This window comes from Macaca nemestrina, chromosome 5 (genome assembly GCF_043159975.1).
Source record: "Macaca nemestrina isolate mMacNem1 chromosome 5, mMacNem.hap1, whole genome shotgun sequence".
NCBI classification, from domain to species: domain Eukaryota; kingdom Metazoa; phylum Chordata; class Mammalia; order Primates; family Cercopithecidae; genus Macaca; species Macaca nemestrina.
The window spans coordinates 115,059,595-115,078,795 of NC_092129.1; the positions used below are offsets into that span (position 1 = coordinate 115,059,595).

At 39.0% G+C, this 19,201-nt stretch overlaps 2 long non-coding RNA genes across 4 annotated transcripts in view; one reads left to right on the forward strand and one right to left on the reverse strand.

Moving 5' to 3' along the window:
- The window catches only part of LOC105479477 (uncharacterized), a 186,395-nt gene extending 171,553 nt beyond the window's left edge, over positions 1-14,842 (reverse strand). Inside the window, exons 1-5 of one of the 2 annotated variants that reach the window (XR_011623629.1) lie at positions 14,236-14,461; positions 14,001-14,128; positions 11,310-11,377; positions 7,797-7,852; positions 1,436-1,473 (exon numbers count right to left, since the gene is read on the reverse strand). This is a non-coding gene — a long non-coding RNA (uncharacterized lncRNA). Of the gene's footprint in view, positions 1-1,435; positions 1,474-7,796; positions 7,853-11,309; positions 11,378-14,000; positions 14,129-14,235; positions 14,462-14,790 lie in introns of those variants that run through there. The other variant, XR_985922.2, reaches the window with a different exon arrangement.
- LOC139363374 (uncharacterized) lies at positions 1,005-16,708 on the forward strand. 2 transcript variants are annotated; one of them, XR_011623631.1, is made up of 4 exons: positions 1,005-1,072; positions 1,179-1,305; positions 5,122-5,219; positions 16,349-16,708. It is a non-coding gene; the product is annotated as an uncharacterized lncRNA (long non-coding RNA). The 2 variants fall into 2 exon arrangements; XR_011623630.1 differs by having other exon boundaries at positions 1,016-1,305.
- The last annotated feature ends 2,493 nt before the right edge of the window (positions 16,709-19,201 follow it).

Consider the following 19,201-nt stretch of genomic DNA (forward strand, 5'->3'; position numbering starts at 1 on the left):
ATAGATGGCAGGGCCAGGTCATTTGAATCTAAATCCCACCTTCTCTTTACTGCCTCTGCTGTAAATAATGAAATTCACTGGCTTTATACTGCTGTGTTAATTTTATGACTGTATTGGTATAATATTGGGAAAAAAAGTTTTTAAATGTTGCATGCTGTGCTATCTCCTCACAAATCTATGGAGGTTAAAAAGAATAAAAAGGAGTCATAGAAGAGGGGAAATAGCATGGGATTTAGGGTCCGACTAGTCTGAGCCAGAATCCTCACTACTTATGTGACTTTAGGCAAAGTACTCAACAACTGTGGACTTCAGTTTTCTCATAAAATGGAGACAACAATTCCTACTGAATACATGTGTTATGAGAATTAGAAATTATAACAAAATAAAAAGAATGTCTTATATCCATGGCACCTAATAAATACTAGCTTTTATTAGCTATTGTATTCACTAACTTCAATATCATTTTATTTAAATAAATAAAAGGTAGGGATTTCATACAATCCCAGAATAATCTGTGAGTTTGGGATCTGACTTAGAAGGTGTAGTGTACAAAATAACAGAAAACAGGCCTTGCATCTTTACAGATGGCAAAAAAAGATGATGTTTTATCTGCTCTTATTAACAACTTAGTTAATGTTTTCCCACTGTCTAGACACTAAACTGTTCTATTGTCTGTGAAAATAAGTTTGGTTTCAGAAACAAGTTCTAGAAATATAGAAACTTAGAAGACATTGGGCAATTTGTTTTGTTAACCATCTGACAGTGATATACTCAATTTTGCATCTGACTTCCCCCCAATCCCTGTCATTGTCAATTACTTTGTACTATATTAGGATTTGGAAAACAGTTAATCAGGTTAGATTGCTAGGCAGCCTTGAATGTGCCTTTGATTTCATCACAAATACATGCTGCTGCATTCATCAATTTTCCCTTTACGTAAGCTTCTTCATTATTGTGATGCTTTACCTTTGGCCATAGCATGCCTGTTTGCTGATTTCCATGTCAGAGAAAAATGTTACATAACTGAAGTACTCTCAGGAATGAGCAACCAAAACTAAGGAGTAGAGTCAAGGTAAAGATGTAACTTAGCAGAAAAGTTCAACTATTCCAAATCTATGAAATCTGTATTAGAAAATGTTATATATCAAGAGAAGGTAACAATGTCTACATTCCACCAGGCCATGTTGCTATGGTTAAAGCAACATAATGGTTTAAGAAGTACAATGAGAATTAAAAAGAAATTTCAAGGATGGGCTCAAAAAATGAATCAAAGAACACTGCAGGTATTGCATGAAGACACTAAAGGTAAGAAAACTATGGCAATATTATTTTATTATGGGCTTTATTTTTTAATTAAAGACTATTCTATTTTTTGTAAGTGAATTTAACAATAATAACTTTGTAGAATATCTGTGTATGAACTAGGAAGACTCACATAATTACTGGTTCTTCATGTCTCTCAGCTACTTCCAGCTGGAAAAGTGAAAATATGAAAGTTGTGTTGGCATTCATCAATGCAGCCAGTTCAGGAAATTCCTGGCACTTGTCCCTGTTTTTCTTGACACTTTTCTGGGTGTCACTTTCTATGTTTAAAATGGAGAGTTTGGACATCTAAAGCTATTTCCAACTCACCATTTGCAAATTTCGTAGCATTTTATATTTAACTCATTTATTATCTATTATGAGCCCCATATTAAACTTTTGAGATAGGTCAGGAAGATATTCTTATCTTCGTTTAACCCACTAAGAAACTGCTCTCCGGAAGCCACTGCCAAGTAAGTCATCCTAAGTTTCACTGCTAAAAACTAGACTGCTAGACAACCTACTACTTTGAAGAAGGCATTTTTAAAAGTGCTATTTTTATTCAATGTGACATGCTGTATTATTGAAATGCAGATATATTTTCAGTCAAACACTAAGATAAAGCAGCTTCTCTGTGACCAAGGATTTAACTTGATTAACTGGCAATTTTGTGTTTAAGGGTAGAAATTAGCAGCTAGACTGTGGAGGGCAATGGTATAATATTTTAAAAGGAGCATTCAGAGAGAATGCAAGAAGGTGTGTCTCTGGAAATGAAAGCACTTTATAACATCAGTGGACAGCCTAGAGCTATGTGAGCTGCTTCTTTCTCATTCAAATTCTTTCTTAGTAACCCTTCTCAAAAATAAAACAGTGCTAGGTGCAGTGGGTGGCCCATGCTTGTTGTCCCAGCTGCTCAGGAGGCTGAGGGAGGAGGAACCCTTGAGGCCAGGAATTTGAGGCCAGCTTGAGCAATATGAAGAATACAGGAGTTCATCCTCGACTCTGTAGGCCAGTCTCTAGAAATACCACCACCAGTCCACCTATGACCTTGGAATTTCAGGTTACAGAAACACAGAGATCCACCCTCAACTTTCCATTAGGGAACTAAGAAAAAGTTGGCCAGCTCCTGACCCCACTGCCACTACCTGTAGTAATTAAAAATACATTTAAAAAATTTGTATACTTTTCCCTTCAAGCAGTAGAGCTTAATTCCCCTCTCCTTGAGAGTTCACTGGACTTAATGACTCTCTTCTTACATAGAAATACGGCAGCCACAGGAAAAATGAAATAAAATTCTGATACAATTTGATCTCTCACTTTTATGTCAAAGCAGAAAGATTAATTCATTTCTTATTTATACTATATTATAACATCATCCCCAATTTTTCAACTGTAATGTGATTTCAAAAATGAAGGCTAACTAGCTATGACAAGCCCACATTACAGTGACTGTGGCCCTTGAGTCATCTGTGGCATCATAAATGTGAACTCAAAGTTATCTTCAAGGTAAAACCAGCCTAATGGTTTTGATGTATATGGTTTTTCTGAATAAACATAAAAATTGATCCTCCCAGTCTTAAAACTTGAGAAAGGTACAATTGTCTTATTTGAATTCCTTTCTCAGAAAACCAACCATCAGCCTTTCCAGATAATATCAAGGAACTGAAACTCACCAGATCACTGCATCTGAGATGCCAGACCCCTCACCCATAATTGCCTAAGCAACCACCTGCCTCCTCTTGACCATCTTCCCTTCTTACCCTGCTCTAATTCCTGTTTTCCCACACATGGTTACTTTCTTCCCTGCTAGACAAACCCCAATTTTAGTCAGTCAGGGAGATGGATTTGAGACTGATCTCCATCTCCTCAGCAGCAGCACCTTATTAAAGCCTTCTTCCCTGGCAATACTTGTTGAGTCAGTGATTGGCTTTCTGTGTTGTGAGCACTCCTAGACCAAACCCCTGGTGTTTTGGTAACAAAGGTAAGCTATAGGTGTAACAGGAGGCATAAGATTGATTTTTTCTCCACAAAAAAATTGTATGTATGCAATTGAATGTTAGACCCTTCAAAGTAGGCATCATGGAGAGGATAGGTCATGCTGCTGACGCTCAGAATATTTTTGGAAATGCCTTTAGAAAAAATTTGAAAGGCAAACAAATTTGTCTCATTGTGGTCAGACGGTGCATATATACTTGTGTGTGCATGTGTGTGACTAAAAAAAAAATTTTACTTACTAAAAAAGATTTGCCCAAGTTTGATTATTAACTATATGCGCAAGAATTGACTTTGAGTACTCTCAGAAATAACTAAAATTCAATTCCACCTTTAAAAATAAAAATTTGATATTCAAGAGGAGTGTACTCGGCAAGTGCTAAGTGTTCAATATCATTATTTAATTGAAATAAATGTGATGTAGCCCCTTGAGAGTTAGAAAAAATTCTCTCATACAGAATCCTCAGTCTCTTGCTCTCATCATCCAGTATTTTCAGCCATTTCAGCCATTGTTTTTTGTTTTTTTTTTTTTTTTTTGGAGATGGAGTCTGACTCTGTCACCAGGCTGGAGGGCAATGGCGCAATCTCAGCTCACTGCAACTTCCGCCTCCTGAGTTCACGCCATTCTCCTGCCTCAGCCTCCCAAGTAGCTGGGACTACCGGCACCTGCCACCATGCCTGGCTAATTTTTTGTAGTTTTAGTAGAGACGGGGTTTCACCATGTTAGCCAGAATGGCCTTGATCTCCTGACCTCATGATCCACCCGCCTCGGCCTCCCAAAGTGCTGGGATTACAGGCGTGAGCCACCGTGCCCAGCCGAGCCATTCTATTCTTATGTGGAAGGAGTATAGGGTCCTAATATTTGTTGAATACAAGACAGTGCAAGTTAGTGCATTTTCATTTAGCCCTCATGCTCCTCTGAGAAATAGGCATTATTACTACCATTTAATACAGTAATTGAGCAAACGAGGCCCAGGAAGGTATGGTAGTTTGGTAGTGAGTAATGAAGCAAGCAAAATGGCTTAACTCATTTGGGTTTAAAAGTCAGTATTCTTTTAACCATATTGCCACACTCTGGAAGTAACCAAGTTCATTTTGGAGGTGTATTAGTCCATTTTCACACTGTTATAAAGAATACCTGAGACTGGGCAATTTGTAAGGAAAAGAAGTTTAATTGACTCACCATTCCACATGGCTGGGGATGCCTCAGGAAACTTACAATCATAGTGGAAGGCAAAGGAGGATCAAACACCTTCTAAGGCAGCAGGAGAGAGAGAGAGCAAGCACAGGGGAAACTGCTGCTTTCAAAACCATCAGATCTCGTGAGAACTCCCTCACTATCATGAGAACAGCATGGAGGAAACCACCCGCGTGATCCAATCAGCTCCCACTAGGTCCCTCCCTCAACATGTGAGGATCAATTCAAGATGAGATTTGGGTGGAGACACAAAGTCAAACCATATCATTCCACCCCTGCGCCTCCCAAATCTCATGTCCTTCTCACATTCCAAAACACAATCATGTCTTCACAACAGTCCCCCAAAGTCTTAACTCATTACAGCATTAACCCAAAAGTCCAAGTCCAAAGTCTCATCTGAGACAAGGCAAATCCCTTCCACCTAGGAGCCTGTAAAATAAAAAAACAAGTTAGCTATTTCCAATATACAATGGGGTTATAGGCATTGGGTAAATATTCCCATTCCAAATGGGAGAAATTGGCCAAAACAAAGGGGCGACAGGTCTCATGCAAGTCCAAAACCTGGCAAGTCCCTCATAAAATCTTAAAGCCTCAAAATAATCTCCTTTGACTCCATGTCTCACTTCCAGGGCAAGCTGATACAAGAAGTGGGCTCCCAAGTCCTTGAGCAGTTCCACCCCTGTGACTATGCAGGGCACACCCCCACAGCTGCTTTCACTGGCTCGCGGTGAGTACTTGCAGCTTTTCTAGGCACACAGTGCAAGCTGTTGGTGGATCTACCATTCTGGGGTCTGGAGGACGGTAGCCCTCTTCTCACAGCTTGGCTAGGCAGTGCCCCAGTGGGCACTCTGTATGGGGGCTCCAACCGCATATTTCCCCTCTGCATTACCCTAGTAGAGATTCTCCATGAGAGCTCCACCCCTGCAGCAGACTGCTGCCTGGACTCTAAGTGTTTCCATACATCCTCTGAAATCAAGGTGGAGGTTCCCAAACCTCAACTCTTGTTTTTTGCACACCCAACACCACATGGACACTGCCAAGTCCTGGGGCTTGCACTCTCTGAAGCAATGGCCCAAGCTGTACCTTGGCCCCTTTTAGCCACCTCTGGAGCTGAAGCAGCTGGGAAGCAGGGCACTATGTCCAAGGTGTGGAGGGAGTGGCCTAGGCCCAGCCCATGAAATCATTTTTCCCTCCTAGGCCTCAGGGCCGGTGATGGAAGGCACTGCCCTGAAGCTCTCTAAAATGCCCTGGAGACATTTTCTCCATTGTTTTGATGATTAACATTTGGCTCCTTGTTACTTCTGCAGATTTCTTTAGCTGGCTTGAATTTCTCCCCAGAAAATGGGTTTGTCTTTTCTACCACATGGTCAGAACGCAAATTTGTCAAAGTTTCATACTCTGCTTCCCTTTTAAACATAAGTTCCAGTTTCATACCATCTCTTTGTGAATGCATACAACTGTATACTTTCAGAAAAAGTCAGGTCACATCTTAAATGCTTTGCTGCTTAGAAATTTCTTCTGCCAGATACTCTAAATCATACCGCTCAAGTTCAAAGTTCCACAGATCTCTAGGGCAGGGACAAAATGCCACCAGTCTCTTTGCTAAAGCATAGCAAGAGTGACCTTAGCTCCACTGCCAATAAGTTCCTCATCTCCATCTGAGAACACCTCAGCCTGGACTTCATTGTCCATACCACTATTGGCATTTTGGACAAAACCATTCTGCAAGTCTCTAGGAAGTTCCAAAGTTTCCCACATCTTCCTGTCATCTTCCGAGCCTTCCAAACTGTTCCAACCTCTGCCTATTACCCAGTTCCAAAGTCACTTACCCATTTTCAGGTTATTTTCATAGCAGTGCCCCACTGCTGGTACCCTACCTTCTGTATTAGTCTCTTTTCACACTGCTATAAAGAATACCTGAAATTGGGTAATATAAAGAAAAGAGATTTAATAACTCACAGTTCCACATGGCTGAGAAGGCCTCAGGAAACTTACAATCATGGTGGGAGGTGAAGGAGAAGCAAGCACCTTCTTCACAAGACGGCAGGAGAGAGAAAGAGTGAACAGAGGAAACTGCCACTTTTAAAATCATCAGATCTCGGCCGGGCGCGGTGGCTCAAGCCTGTAATCCCAGCACTTTGGGAGGCCGAGACGGGCGGATCACAAGGTCAGGAGATCGAGACCATCCTGGCTAACACGGCGAAACCCCGTCTCTACTAAAAACACAAAAAATTAGCCGGGCGAGGTGGCGGCGCCTGTGGTCCCAGCTACTCGGGAGGCTGAGGCAGGAGAATGGCGGGAACCCGGGAGGCGGAGCTTGCAGTGAGCTGAGATCTGGCCACTGCACTCCAGCCTGGGCGACAGAGCGAGACTCCGTCTCAAAAAAAAAAAAAAAAAAAAAAAATCATCAGATCTCACGAGAACTTCCTCCCTATCATGCAAACGGCGTGGGGGAAACCACCTCCATGAATCGGGGTACCTCCCTCACCACATGGGGATTGCACTTTGAGATGACATTTGGGTGGGGACACAGAGCCAAACCATATCAGGAGGTATGAATTCTGACACTATATATTTTTAATGAATTAGATGACTTTGCAATCATACCTCATATTTCAGAAATGCCATATTCATGGGGACTTTGGTGTATGTGTGTGTATATATATATACACACTATATATATATATATAGTTAGATTTGCATGAAAAATATGTCTTAGCATTCTATAAATTCTAGTTAACTACCTTTGAATATGTCTGTGTTTGCAACAAATCATATCCAACCATATATATATATATATATATATCTAAATATATATATATATTTAGATTTCATTTATTCTTTTCACAGCAATCCTTTCTTGGTTTCCATTTATCTTATATGGCTCATAAAACATTATTTATACCCTTTTAACTGAATTAGCTAAAAGGAAAACCTAAAGCAATTCCTAGTGATCTGAATAATGTTCATCATAAGAAAAATGCAAACGGTCAAAAACCATGCCCTATATATGAGCAGACACTGCTAACTTCCGTCCTTCCCACCGTTAGCCTTTCTGAGTTGCCACCATACCTTCATCCTCAGGTTGTTTTCAATAGGTAAAGAAAGAGGGAGAACCCTTTCTTTCCTCTGCCATCACTGATATTTCATTATGTAAAGGAAGATATCAAACAGATTTAGTAGAGGATTAGCTTTTATAGAAGGAAGTAGGGCATAACGTGTTTATCAGGCAGAACAGAGAACTTTAACAAAGGCAGAGGCTTTGGGGTACAGAGTGCAGTCTGATTAAATGTGCATTACTCACCAGCCCAACTCAAGTCTATGCTGTTAATCCCCATGGAGGCCCTTCAAATGGCACACCTGGAAATGAGTGAAAAGAAATGTTCTCCAGAGATGACATCAATTTCTTCAATTCAAGGCAAATGTTTAAAATAAAAGATAAAATTGTGCCAGGCATCAGTGAGTTTTTAGTGATTACTTGGTTTACTGTCTATGCATGACATAAACATTGTAACACCTTTTGGAGGGAAGCTGAGGAAAAAAGCTTTTGGCATGGTTGGATATGATTTGTTGCAAACACAGACATATTCAAAGGTAGTTAACTAGAATTTATAGAATACTAAGGCATATTTTTTCCTGCATTTTTTTCTTCCTTAAACATTAAAACAATAGTAAACATTCTTTTTAAAGACCTTGCCTTAGATGTAGTCTACTTATCTTTTCCATAAAGGCAGGAAAAAAAATACCCCTACAAGATATGTATCATTTATCTTGGCAAATACATAAATCCTGTGTATTTATTATCATTAGGAATGTTATAGTGGAGGAAATAAAATTTCAGGAAAACAAAGATTGTACCTAAGGTGATAAAAATTAAGCACACACACGGGCACATACAGACACCCTTATTCTACAAAGAAATCTGTCTAAAATGTATTTCTCTGACTTTTTAAAGGGAGTATGATGATTTAACTTTTATTTAGTGTCTTATGTTATCAATATCGGCCTTGATTTTGGTATATTGTATTTTGATTCTCAGTAATGACCTTCAGTGCTAATAAAATAAGTAAATGAATTTTCCTAACTGCCTATATTTATGTAATTGAGGATTTTGCAATTTTCTCTGTTCCAAAGGCTGTCATTTCCCAATATACTGGCTTCTCAACAAAACCTCCCAATACCACATCCTCCTCACATGCCCACACTCATGAGTGCACACTCAATACAACACATGCATTCATGTCCATCAGTCTCTCTCTATCTGTACTCTGTCTCTATCTCTCTCTCTCCCTCATTACATCTAATTCCCTGCCTTCTGAAACCTAGGAAGTACCAAAGATCACCAGAGAAACCAAATAAGTAAACTTGTTAAATCAAGTTTTACATAATTCAAGGTGTACCCTAAGGCAGGTTCCAATTTCATCCTACAGGATTTCCTCACTACCCAAAGAGGACTCCTCTTATTTTGAGTATGTAGCTGTCCAAGGAATCATTAAAAATGCCAGATATCCAATCTCCAGATAGATGGGGCATGACTTTTCTGTCTCCATCCAGTCATTTGGTTGAAATTTCTTTCTCTCCTGGGGGTTAAATATTCTCACTAGACCCTAATTATCCCATACATTGGCAAACAATATTCTTTTTTTTAATCCTCTTTCACACAATTGTAATGTATTATTTCTCCTAAAATATCTGATTTGCTTAATTTAAAAATTCCCAAACAGTATTTTACTGAATTTTCAAAGACAAATTGAATATGAGTGAGTTGTTCCAAGTTTTCTTTCCACTTTAGGAAATAATGATCTCATCCCTAATTGTACTGCCACAGCCCCAAAGCTGTAAATAATAGCGTCTCAATCAAACTAATTAATTAAATAAATCAGCAAAGTGACCCCAAGGATAAATATTTAATAAAATATTTGTATTTTTTTGTGAGGAAGTGATTAGGAGGATTTTGTTTGCTATAAGCCCCAATGAGGAAAATGAATGACTGAAAAACAAACTGAGAGATTTAACTTTTTTAATCACCTTAAAAATCTGTCCTGGGTCAATGTAAATTTAAACTCATCTCTAAAAACCCTTTATATCTCCAATTACGTTCCAATCCAAATTGATGTTCACAATGTTATTCCTTAGCCATGTGAGAGCCTTAGTCTCCTAAGAAAAAAATCAAGTATATTCAGTATATTCTACTCACTAGGGTATAACAGCAGCAATAAACTTCTGGAAAATTCTTAACAATAGTTAAACCATAATTGCCTTCTGATTAACTGTGACTTGAACATACAGTTTGCTTATCCAGAATTGCCTCTTTACCAAATTAAGATTAGTCAAACTTTTACCATACGCTTATTTCTTCTTTAAAGTACTTCTTATGGTTCTCAAGTGTCAAAATATATTATAGTGCTACTTTCTGAAATGTATTTTTGCATAACCTACCTTGTACAAGAAATGATTTGATGCTTAAAAAATTCAAGCAATACAACCAGATAGAATTAGTTTAAAATAGGTTAGAAATCTGAGACATAGATTAATAGATGTAGGAAAGTTAAGCTGAGACCTGGAGTGAGGTTAACACAACAATGCATGATATAGAATTCTTTACCAGTATAAACTATTATTTTTGTCTTTAATCCTTTTAGCTGCCAAGCATTTACTGTGTAATTCTTCATTTCACAGAAAATCAAAAGAGCCATTGTGCTCAAGGGAGTAAGAGCCTATTAATATTACCTAAAACCAAAATTCCAACAGGAAAACCAAACAATTTTCCAACAACCTTTACAGATCATAAAATGCCAGAGGTAGAGTGAAGTGGGCAGTATCTCCAGAAGCCATTCTGTGCAGATCCACAAAGCTACTAGTCTTGGCCAACTAGACTGCAAAGGGAAGAGGCATAATCACATTACTTTGTCCCCAGATACCGTTGACCCTTAGTCTGTGTGTTAGTCTGTTTTCACACTGCTGATAAAGACAAATCCTAGACTAGGCAATTTACAAAAGAAAGACGTTTAATGGATTCACAGTTCCCCATGGCTGGGGAGGCCTCACAATCATAGTGGAAGGTGAAAGGCATGTCTCACATGGTGACAGGCAAGAGAAGAGAGCTTATGCAGGGAAACTCCCCTTTATAAAGCCATCAGATTGACTGGGCATGGTGGCTCACACCTATAATCCCAGCACTTTGGGAGGCCAAGGCGGGTGGATCACATGAGGTCAGGAGTTCAAGACCAGCCTGGTCAATATGGTGAAACCCCATCTGCTAAAAATACACATTTAGCTGGGTGTAGTGGCACATGCTTGTAATCCCAGCTACTTGGGAGGCGAAGGCAGGAGAATCACTTGAACCTGAGAGGCAGAGGTTGCAGTGAGCTGAGATCGTGCCACTGCACTCCAGCCTGGGTGACAAGAGAGAAACTCCATCTCAAAAAATAAAATAAAACTATCAGATCTCAGGAGACTTATTCGCTATCACAAGAATAGCACGGGAAAGAACCACCCCCATGGTTTAATTACCTCCCACCAGGTCCCTCCCACAATACATGGGAGTTGTGGGAGCTAAAATTCAAGAAGAGATTTGGGTGGGGACACAGCCAAACCATATCAGTCTGTCACTGAAATATCCTCATTGTCCATTATATTTTATCTGTTTTCCATATAGTCTAGAAAGAGGCCCCTCCCCCCACAAAAAAACCTAGCCAGCAGAATTCTAGCTAGCACAAAGTGAAAATAATTTTAAAAAATAATATCCATGTGGGCAAATCAGCTTACTTAATTTTTAGTTTTACTAAGAATATCATAAATGTTTAGATTTCCTTACCTGATAAGAAGGATCAGGGGCTCTGGAGGCTGGGGCAAGGCCCTGGTGTGGATACCAGAAGGGGTTTCCTAAGAAAGTAACAGGTTAGATTCTGGCAGACAGTCTAAAATTCACTTGCGAACCTAAATGGTGCAAGGCAATAGGAGGGAGGAAATGTATGTAGTCAAAGAAGCCAGAGAACAAGGGGAGTAGAATGGCAGTCATTGAAAGCAGAAGTGCAGTCTTTGGGCAACACTTTCTCTATTCACTCCCTAAGGTCATCACTGCTGTGGACCAGATGAGAGCATTTAAAGATAACAAATAAGTATGACTGTTATAAGGCTTAAAATGCAACCTAAATGCTATCTGTCATATAATGGCTTTGGAATATATACCAGGTACTTTGTAAATCATAACAGAAGACATTCAGAAATGAAGAGAGTACTTCACCTAGACTGAACTTGCTACTGCAGAGTTTCTGCATTTGCCCTCAAATTGTGATCACCTATATCAAAAAAGAGGGTGTTGATGGCCGAATAATGGATATTGGTCTTTCATAAGATGCAGGTGTTGTGATCCTCACTTAGACTTAGAGGAAAAAAATCTTAGGTTCAGTCTGTGTGTGTGTGTTTGTTGTGTTGAGACAAAGTCTCAAGGCAAGTGCAAGTAAAACTCAATAAGAGTTTATTACTTATTGATATGGTTTGCCTCCATGTCTCCACCCAAATCTCATGCTGAATTATAATCTCCAGTGTTGGGGGAGGTGTCTGCTGGGAGGTGATTGGATCATGGGGGTGAATTTCCCCCTTGCTGTTCTTGTGATAGTGAGGAAGTTCTCACTAGTTTCAGTTGTTTAAAGTTGTGGGGCACTTCCCCCTTGGCTGTCTCTCGTGCTCCTCCATGTGAAGAAATGCTTGCTTCCCCTTTGCCTTCCGCCATGGTTGTAAGTTTCCTGAGGTGTCCCAGCCATGCTTCCTATATAGCCTGCAGAACTGTGAGTCACTTAAACTGCTTTTCTTCATAAATTACCCAGTCTCAGGTACTTCTTTATAGCAGTGTGAAAATGGACTAATACACTTATACATTTTACCATGTCTGAAACACGGAGATTTTGGAAACCTTTCACATCTAAAAAACTGAAAACACATGTTATACTATCTTTGAATCAGGTATTTAAGGACAATGGAATAAATGGGATAAGACACTAAAGAAACGACATGAATTGACATACAGCAGAAATCTTCATGAAAAGCCAGTGATCAGATTTGTACTCAAACTTCATTTGGATCATTTATACTCCAGGAGAAGTAAAAGGTAGATTCTAGATTCAATGGAATGAGAATTACTATAGAAGGTAGGGGAGTTGAGTTCCACAAGCTCTGCCATTAATGAGCAGGGTGACCTTCAACAATCCTCTAAATCTCCCTAGGCCTCAGTTTCCTCCTCTGAAAAATTAGGAAATTAAGACATAGTATCTAAGTTCTGCTAGACCACAAATTGTGTGAGTCTAGTTCAGGTTTGAGAATTTTTGTGGTTGACGTGATGGTGAAATGGCTTCCATTATAAGTTTTCTTTTCAATTGAAATAAAATCCTTGGTAATTTGTTTAGAAAATTGAAGGAGAATGTGAATTATGTTGGATGGGAGAATATTGTGAAGTATTTATTCTCTCTAGGTTGAAGAGTGCCTGTCAAACATGTCTGGTTATACTGAGTCAATTTTTGCTTTTTTCTATATTGTGAGGGAGGGGAGAGGAATTGCTATTGAGATGTAAGGTATTACATTATAATGGAGCAAATTCAGTTCAATATGACAGAAGAAAGAAAAATATTTACAAACCAGAGCCAACATCACATACACATATCCAGCAAGTAAGAGTGGTCTCACAGAATATAATAATTATCATCTCATAATGGTCTGGGTTACATATTAAGTCAGCTTCATACTCACACCTTGCTTTATAATTCACTTCAGTTAACATTTTTTAGCATCTTCTATGTGCATATCCCTGTCCTAGGTACTGTGGGGAAGGCAAAAATGCACAAGATATGCCACTTCTAACAAAGATTCTTTGTTTGACCAAGCTTTAGCCAGGTTTCTGAACCTTCTCCTAGGCCCGTCTGTGCACTTCCTTATCAAATTTAGTTTTGGCAAAGAACCCTGCTAAGTCAGTTTATCAAGAACCCTCCATGCTAAATATCTGATCATCTTTGATACTTGATTGGGTTCTTCATCCTCCATCATTCCCTGGGTGATATCTGATTACCCTGGCCTGTCTTCATCAAGAATCCTGTTAGGTCAGTTTAACCAGAATCCCTTCTACCCCTTATATATCCTTTTATTAATTTTAAATCCATTGACCCCCCACCCTGCTCCTTGGCTATAAATTTTCACTTGCCCATGCTGTATTCAGAATTCAGTTCAAGCTTCCTCTCCTACTGCAAGACCGACCCCATTGCAGTGGTCCCTATACCTTGTGGTATAGGGATCACTAAATAAAGTGAATAAAGTCTGCCACTTGAATAAAGTCGGCCTCAACATCTTTAACGAGTGGTATGAATTTTCTTTTCTTTAACTCTTCCCACTAAGACCTCATAGAATAGGAGAAAGTTGGAAGGAAGCTGTAGGATAATGAGAAATACACATAAAACGCTAAGGCAAGATATGCTAATGAATACTATCAGCAAAGTGCAAAGTTAAGGAGAGATTCCACCTTGGAGAAAGTAGAAAGGATTTTGCAATTGTTGATGTCAGATCTTGATGTTGAAATTTGGATAGGACTCCAACAGTGGGGCCAGGGTGGAGATGGAGGAAGGCATTTCAAGGCAGCAGAAGCAAACTCTTAACAAGGGAGGAAAATGAAAGGTGTGTGTCTTAGTCTATTTGTGCTGCTTTAATAAAGTGTCTGAGACTAAGTAATTTATAAAGAACAAAAATGTGTTTCTCACAGTTCTGGAGGCTAGGAAGTCCAAGAACAAGGCACTGGCAGATTTGGAGTCTGGTGAGGACTGCTCTCTGCTTCCAAGATGGCAGCTTTTTGCTGCATCTTCACGTGGCGGAAGAAGGCAAAAAGGGATGAACTCTGTGTCCTTACATGGCAGAAAAGATGGAAAAGCCAGATGCTCTCTGAAGCCTCTTTTATCAGGACTTTGATCCTATTCATGAGATTGGAGCTCTCATGACTTAACCACTTCCCAAAAGTCCCCACCTCTGAATATCACCACAATGGGGATTATTAAGTTTCAACATGAATATTGGAGGTACACAAACATTCAAATTGTAGCAGTTTGTCAAGAGAACAGCGACCTAATATGTCATGATGTTTATTAGATAACCATGTGATTGCCATTCTGTTTTTGTAAAAGACTTAACCAATGGTCTTAAAACTTACCCCAAAATATCAGCAAAATCTTAAATAATTAATTGTAAGTCTTATAGTAAGGCCACGAAAGACTCAATGTTTCATATATATATATTCATAGTTTTAAAGAACATTAACTTACCAATTGCAGAATTTCATTTCTGTGAATTTTTAGTTACCTTGGTGAATGTCCCTGAGAAAAAAATCACAAAGCTGTTAAATTAATCCCTTTTACAGAACAATGACATTTTAGCTTCTTCATTTAGGTGTGGTTAAATTGGCAATTGCAGTCTGTATTATGGTAAATTTTGTGTTTAATAGTCATAGTAGCTACTTTCTCATGAAATAATACATTTATATACAGAGGACTAAATTGGTTTTGCAGCCCAGAAGTACTGCAGTAAACAAATAAAACAAAATGAAATTTGATTATAATAAATCTGATATGGTAGATGGCATATTTAATAAAACTCATGGCTCTTCATAGATAAGGAATCTCTAATATAGGTGTGTCAAATAAAATGTTAATTATTACATCAAAGAATTATATAATATATCATCTTTAGTGAAAAAGACTGGAAGACTACAAAATTGTTTCAATGAGAAATTAAATAGTATTATCTTTTTTGTAAAAAGTTAAACCAAGAATCTTAATAAATTCTTGCCTATTTCTTCAGAAAAAAAGTATATTATTTTTAAATGGCCCAATACAAAACATTTTACATAGACGAAATAAGTATAGCAGAAATATTTGAGATTCATATTTCCAAACTACATAATTATGAAGTGAATTAACTTATTTAGTATATTTTCCAGTATGATAGGTCAAAACTATGTCATTGTAGGGATCAAAAAATTGACTTGAAAAGATGAATTACTCTTCTGGTTTCCATTCTAAGTGAACATAAATTTGGACAAGATTAAGATTTGATTATGAGAGGGTATTTGTAGAGATTTCATTCCTGAATGTCATGTTATTGTTCTTCTTGTTGAAATTAATTTGGTACTCAGACAAAATTTTTTTCTGTGGTTCCATTTTTGTTCATTTATATCTGAATTTTTCCTGAAAATTATTTATAGTGATTTTGAAAGATGCATAAAATATTGCAAGATAAGGTAGAAATTGATGGGGAAAATGAAGCAGAGAAAATAAACAAAGGAAAGTAATATGAAGCCAGAGTGAGGTTTGTGTATGCAATACACGGCATGAAGTCTCATACTGTCAGTTGAGCAGGCCATACGTTTGCCTGTAGTGCTTCTAAGTAGTTAGTATATAGAGTGGATGATGTGTCAGAGAGTCCTGTGGCCAATCATATTTCCCAAAAATGGACACAGCAATATTTTCAGTCCCTCATGCTCCTCCAGAATCTTGCTACTCCCAATCAAGAGGTAGAATCTATTTCCCTTCCTCTTGAACCTAGGAAATGACTTGGGTTGCCTCGACAAGTAGAAAGCAATAGAAGTGATATTATGTGATATCCACAGCTAGGCCATAAAAGATGATACAGCTTCTAATTAGTTCCCCTTCTCTCCCTTCCCCTCCCCTCCCCTCCCCTCCTCTCCTCTCCTCCACAGCCAGACCATAAAAGATGATACAGCTTCTAATTAGTTCCCCTCTTCTCCCCTCCCCTCCCTTCCCTTCCCTTCCCCTCCCCTCCCCTCCCCTCCCCTCCTCTCCTCTCCTCTCCTCTCCTCCACAGCCAGGCCATAAAAGATGATACAGCTTCTAATTCCTTCCCCTCCCCTCCCCTCCTCTCGTCTCCTCTCCTCTCCTCTCCTCTCTGGAGGTTCTCATGCTTGGAATCCAGCCACTACGTGTGAGGATCCTGGAACACATGGAGAAGCCACATGTGAGTGTTCCAGCTGACAGCCCCAGCTAAGGGCTCAGCAAAGCCAGCATCAAACACATGAGGGAAAGAACATATTGAAGATTCCTTCCTCCAGCCTTTGAATCTTCCAGTAGAGACACCAGACGTTGTGGAGCCAGAACAGGCCAACCCACAGTTTCCTGTTGGAATTCCTGACCTGCACAAGTAATGAGCAAAATATATAATCATTTTATGCACTAAGTTTTAGGATAATTTATTATATTATGTAACCATAGCAACTGCAATAGTCCCTAAGAGTAAAACAAATCTGGAGATGCTCAGCCATTCCCAGTTCTGAGAGACTACAGACAAATTTCTTTTATAGGTTTTCATTGAGAAAATGCCATGAAATAATGAACAAGGTTCTCAACTATATTTGTACAACAACATGGTCTTGGTTTCCTGGGTCTCACCTTATAATGACTCTATAGGGAGGCTGATTGCATCAGGGCAAAGGGCAAGTGGCCAGAACAAATACCGGAAGGAAGCATAAATGCAGTTCACATTTATGTCTCTTTGATGCTCTGTCCTGCTGCAAAGATAGGTTGTGGTAGGCAGAAGATGCACTCTTAGACATAGCTCAAAGACACCATTAATAGTGATTATTACAGAGGGGTGGTACTGCGGGCTAAGGGAGGCAGAAAAAGAGTAATACAACAGGAAACTTTTACTTCCTACTCTTTATTGCTATTTGAAAATTTTACCCTAATCATATCCTTATTATTTTTTAATTATACTTTAAGTTCTAGGGTACCTGTGCACAACGTGCAGGTTTGTTACACAGGTATACATGTGCCATGTTGGTTTGCTGCAGCCATCGACTCGTCATTTACATTAAGTATTTCTCCTAATGCTATCCCTGCCCCAGCCCCCCAGCCCCCAAAGAGCCCCAGTGTGTGATGTTTCCCGCTCTGTGTCCAAGTGATCTCATTGTTCAGTTCCCACCTAGGAGTGAGAACATGCGCTGTTTGGTTTTCTATTCTTGTGCTATTTTGCTGAGAATGATGGTTTCCAGCTTCATCCATGTCCCTGCAAAGAATATGAACTCATCCTTTTTTCTGGCTGCATGGTATTCCATGGTGTATATGTGCCACATTTTCTTAATCCTGTCTATCATTGGTGGACATTTGGGTTGGTTCCAAGTGTTTACTCTTGTGAATAGTGCCACAGTAAACATATGTGTGCATGTGTCTTTATAGTAGAAAGATTTATAATCCTTTGGGTATATACTCAGTGACGGGATCGCTGGGTCAAATGGTATTTCTAGTTCTAGATCCTTAAGGAATCGCCACACTGTCTTCCACAATGGTTGAACTAATTTACACTCCCACCAACAGTGTAAAAGTGTTCCTATTTCTCCACATCCTCTCCAGTATCGGTTGTTTCCTGACTTTTTAATGATCGCCATTCTAATTGCCATGAGATGGTATGTCTTCATGGTTTTGATTTGCATTTATCTGATGACCAGTGATCATGAGCATTTTTTCGTTTGTCTGTTGGCTGCATGAATGTCTTCTTTTGAGAAGAGTCTGTTCATATCGTTTACCCACTTTTTGATGAAGTTATTTGTTTTTTTCTTATAAATTTAAGTTCTTTGTAGATGCTGGATATCAGCCCTTTGTCAGATGGGTAGATTGCAAAAATTTTCTCCCATTCTGTAGGTTGCCTGTTCACACTGATGGTAGTTTCTTTTGCCATGCAGAAGCTTTTTAGTTCAATTAGATCCCATTTGTCAATTTTGGCTATTGTTGCCATTGCTTTTGGTGTTTTAATCATGAAGTCCCTGCCCATGACTACCTCCTGAATGGTATTGCGTAGGTTTTCTTCTGGGGTTTTTATAGTGTAACATTTAAATCTTTAATCCATCTTGAATTAATTTTTGTATAAGGTGTAAGGAAGGGATCCAGTTTTAGCTTTCCACATATGGCTAGCCAGTTTTCCCAGCACCATTTATGAAATAGGGAATCCTTTCCCCATTTTTTGTTTTTCTCAGGTTTGTCAAAGATCAGATGGTTGTAGATGTGTGGTGTTATTTCTGAGGCCTCTGTTCTGTTCCATTGGTCTATGTATCTGTTTTGTTACCAGTACCATGCTGTTTTGGTTACTGTAGCCTTGTAGTACAGTTTGAAGTCAGGTAGCGTGACGCCTCCAGCTTTGTTCTTTTGTCTTAGGATTGTCTTGGCTATGCGGGCTCTTTTTTGGTTCCATATGAACTTTTGGCTTGTAAGGTTTCTGCTGAGAGATCCGCTGTTAGTCTGATGGGCTTCCCTTTGTGGGTAACCTGAGCTTTCTCTCTGGTGGCCCTTAACATTTTTTCCCTCATTTCAACCTTGGTGAAACTGACAATTATGTGTCTTGGGATTGCTCTTCTCGAGGAGTATCTTTGTGGTGTTCTCTATATTTCCTGAATTTGAATGTTGGCCTGCCTTACTACATTGGGGAAGTTGTCCTGAATAATATCCTGAAGAGTATTTTCCAACTTGATTCCATTCTCCCCATCCCTTTCAGGTACACCAATCAAACGTTGATTTGGTCTTTTCACATAGTCTCATATTTCTTGTAGGTTTTTTTTCATTTCTTTCTGCTCTTTTTTCTCTAAACTTGTCTTCTCACTTTATTTCATTAATTTGATCTTCAATCACTGATATCCTTCCTTCCACTTGATCAAATCAGCTATTGAAGCTT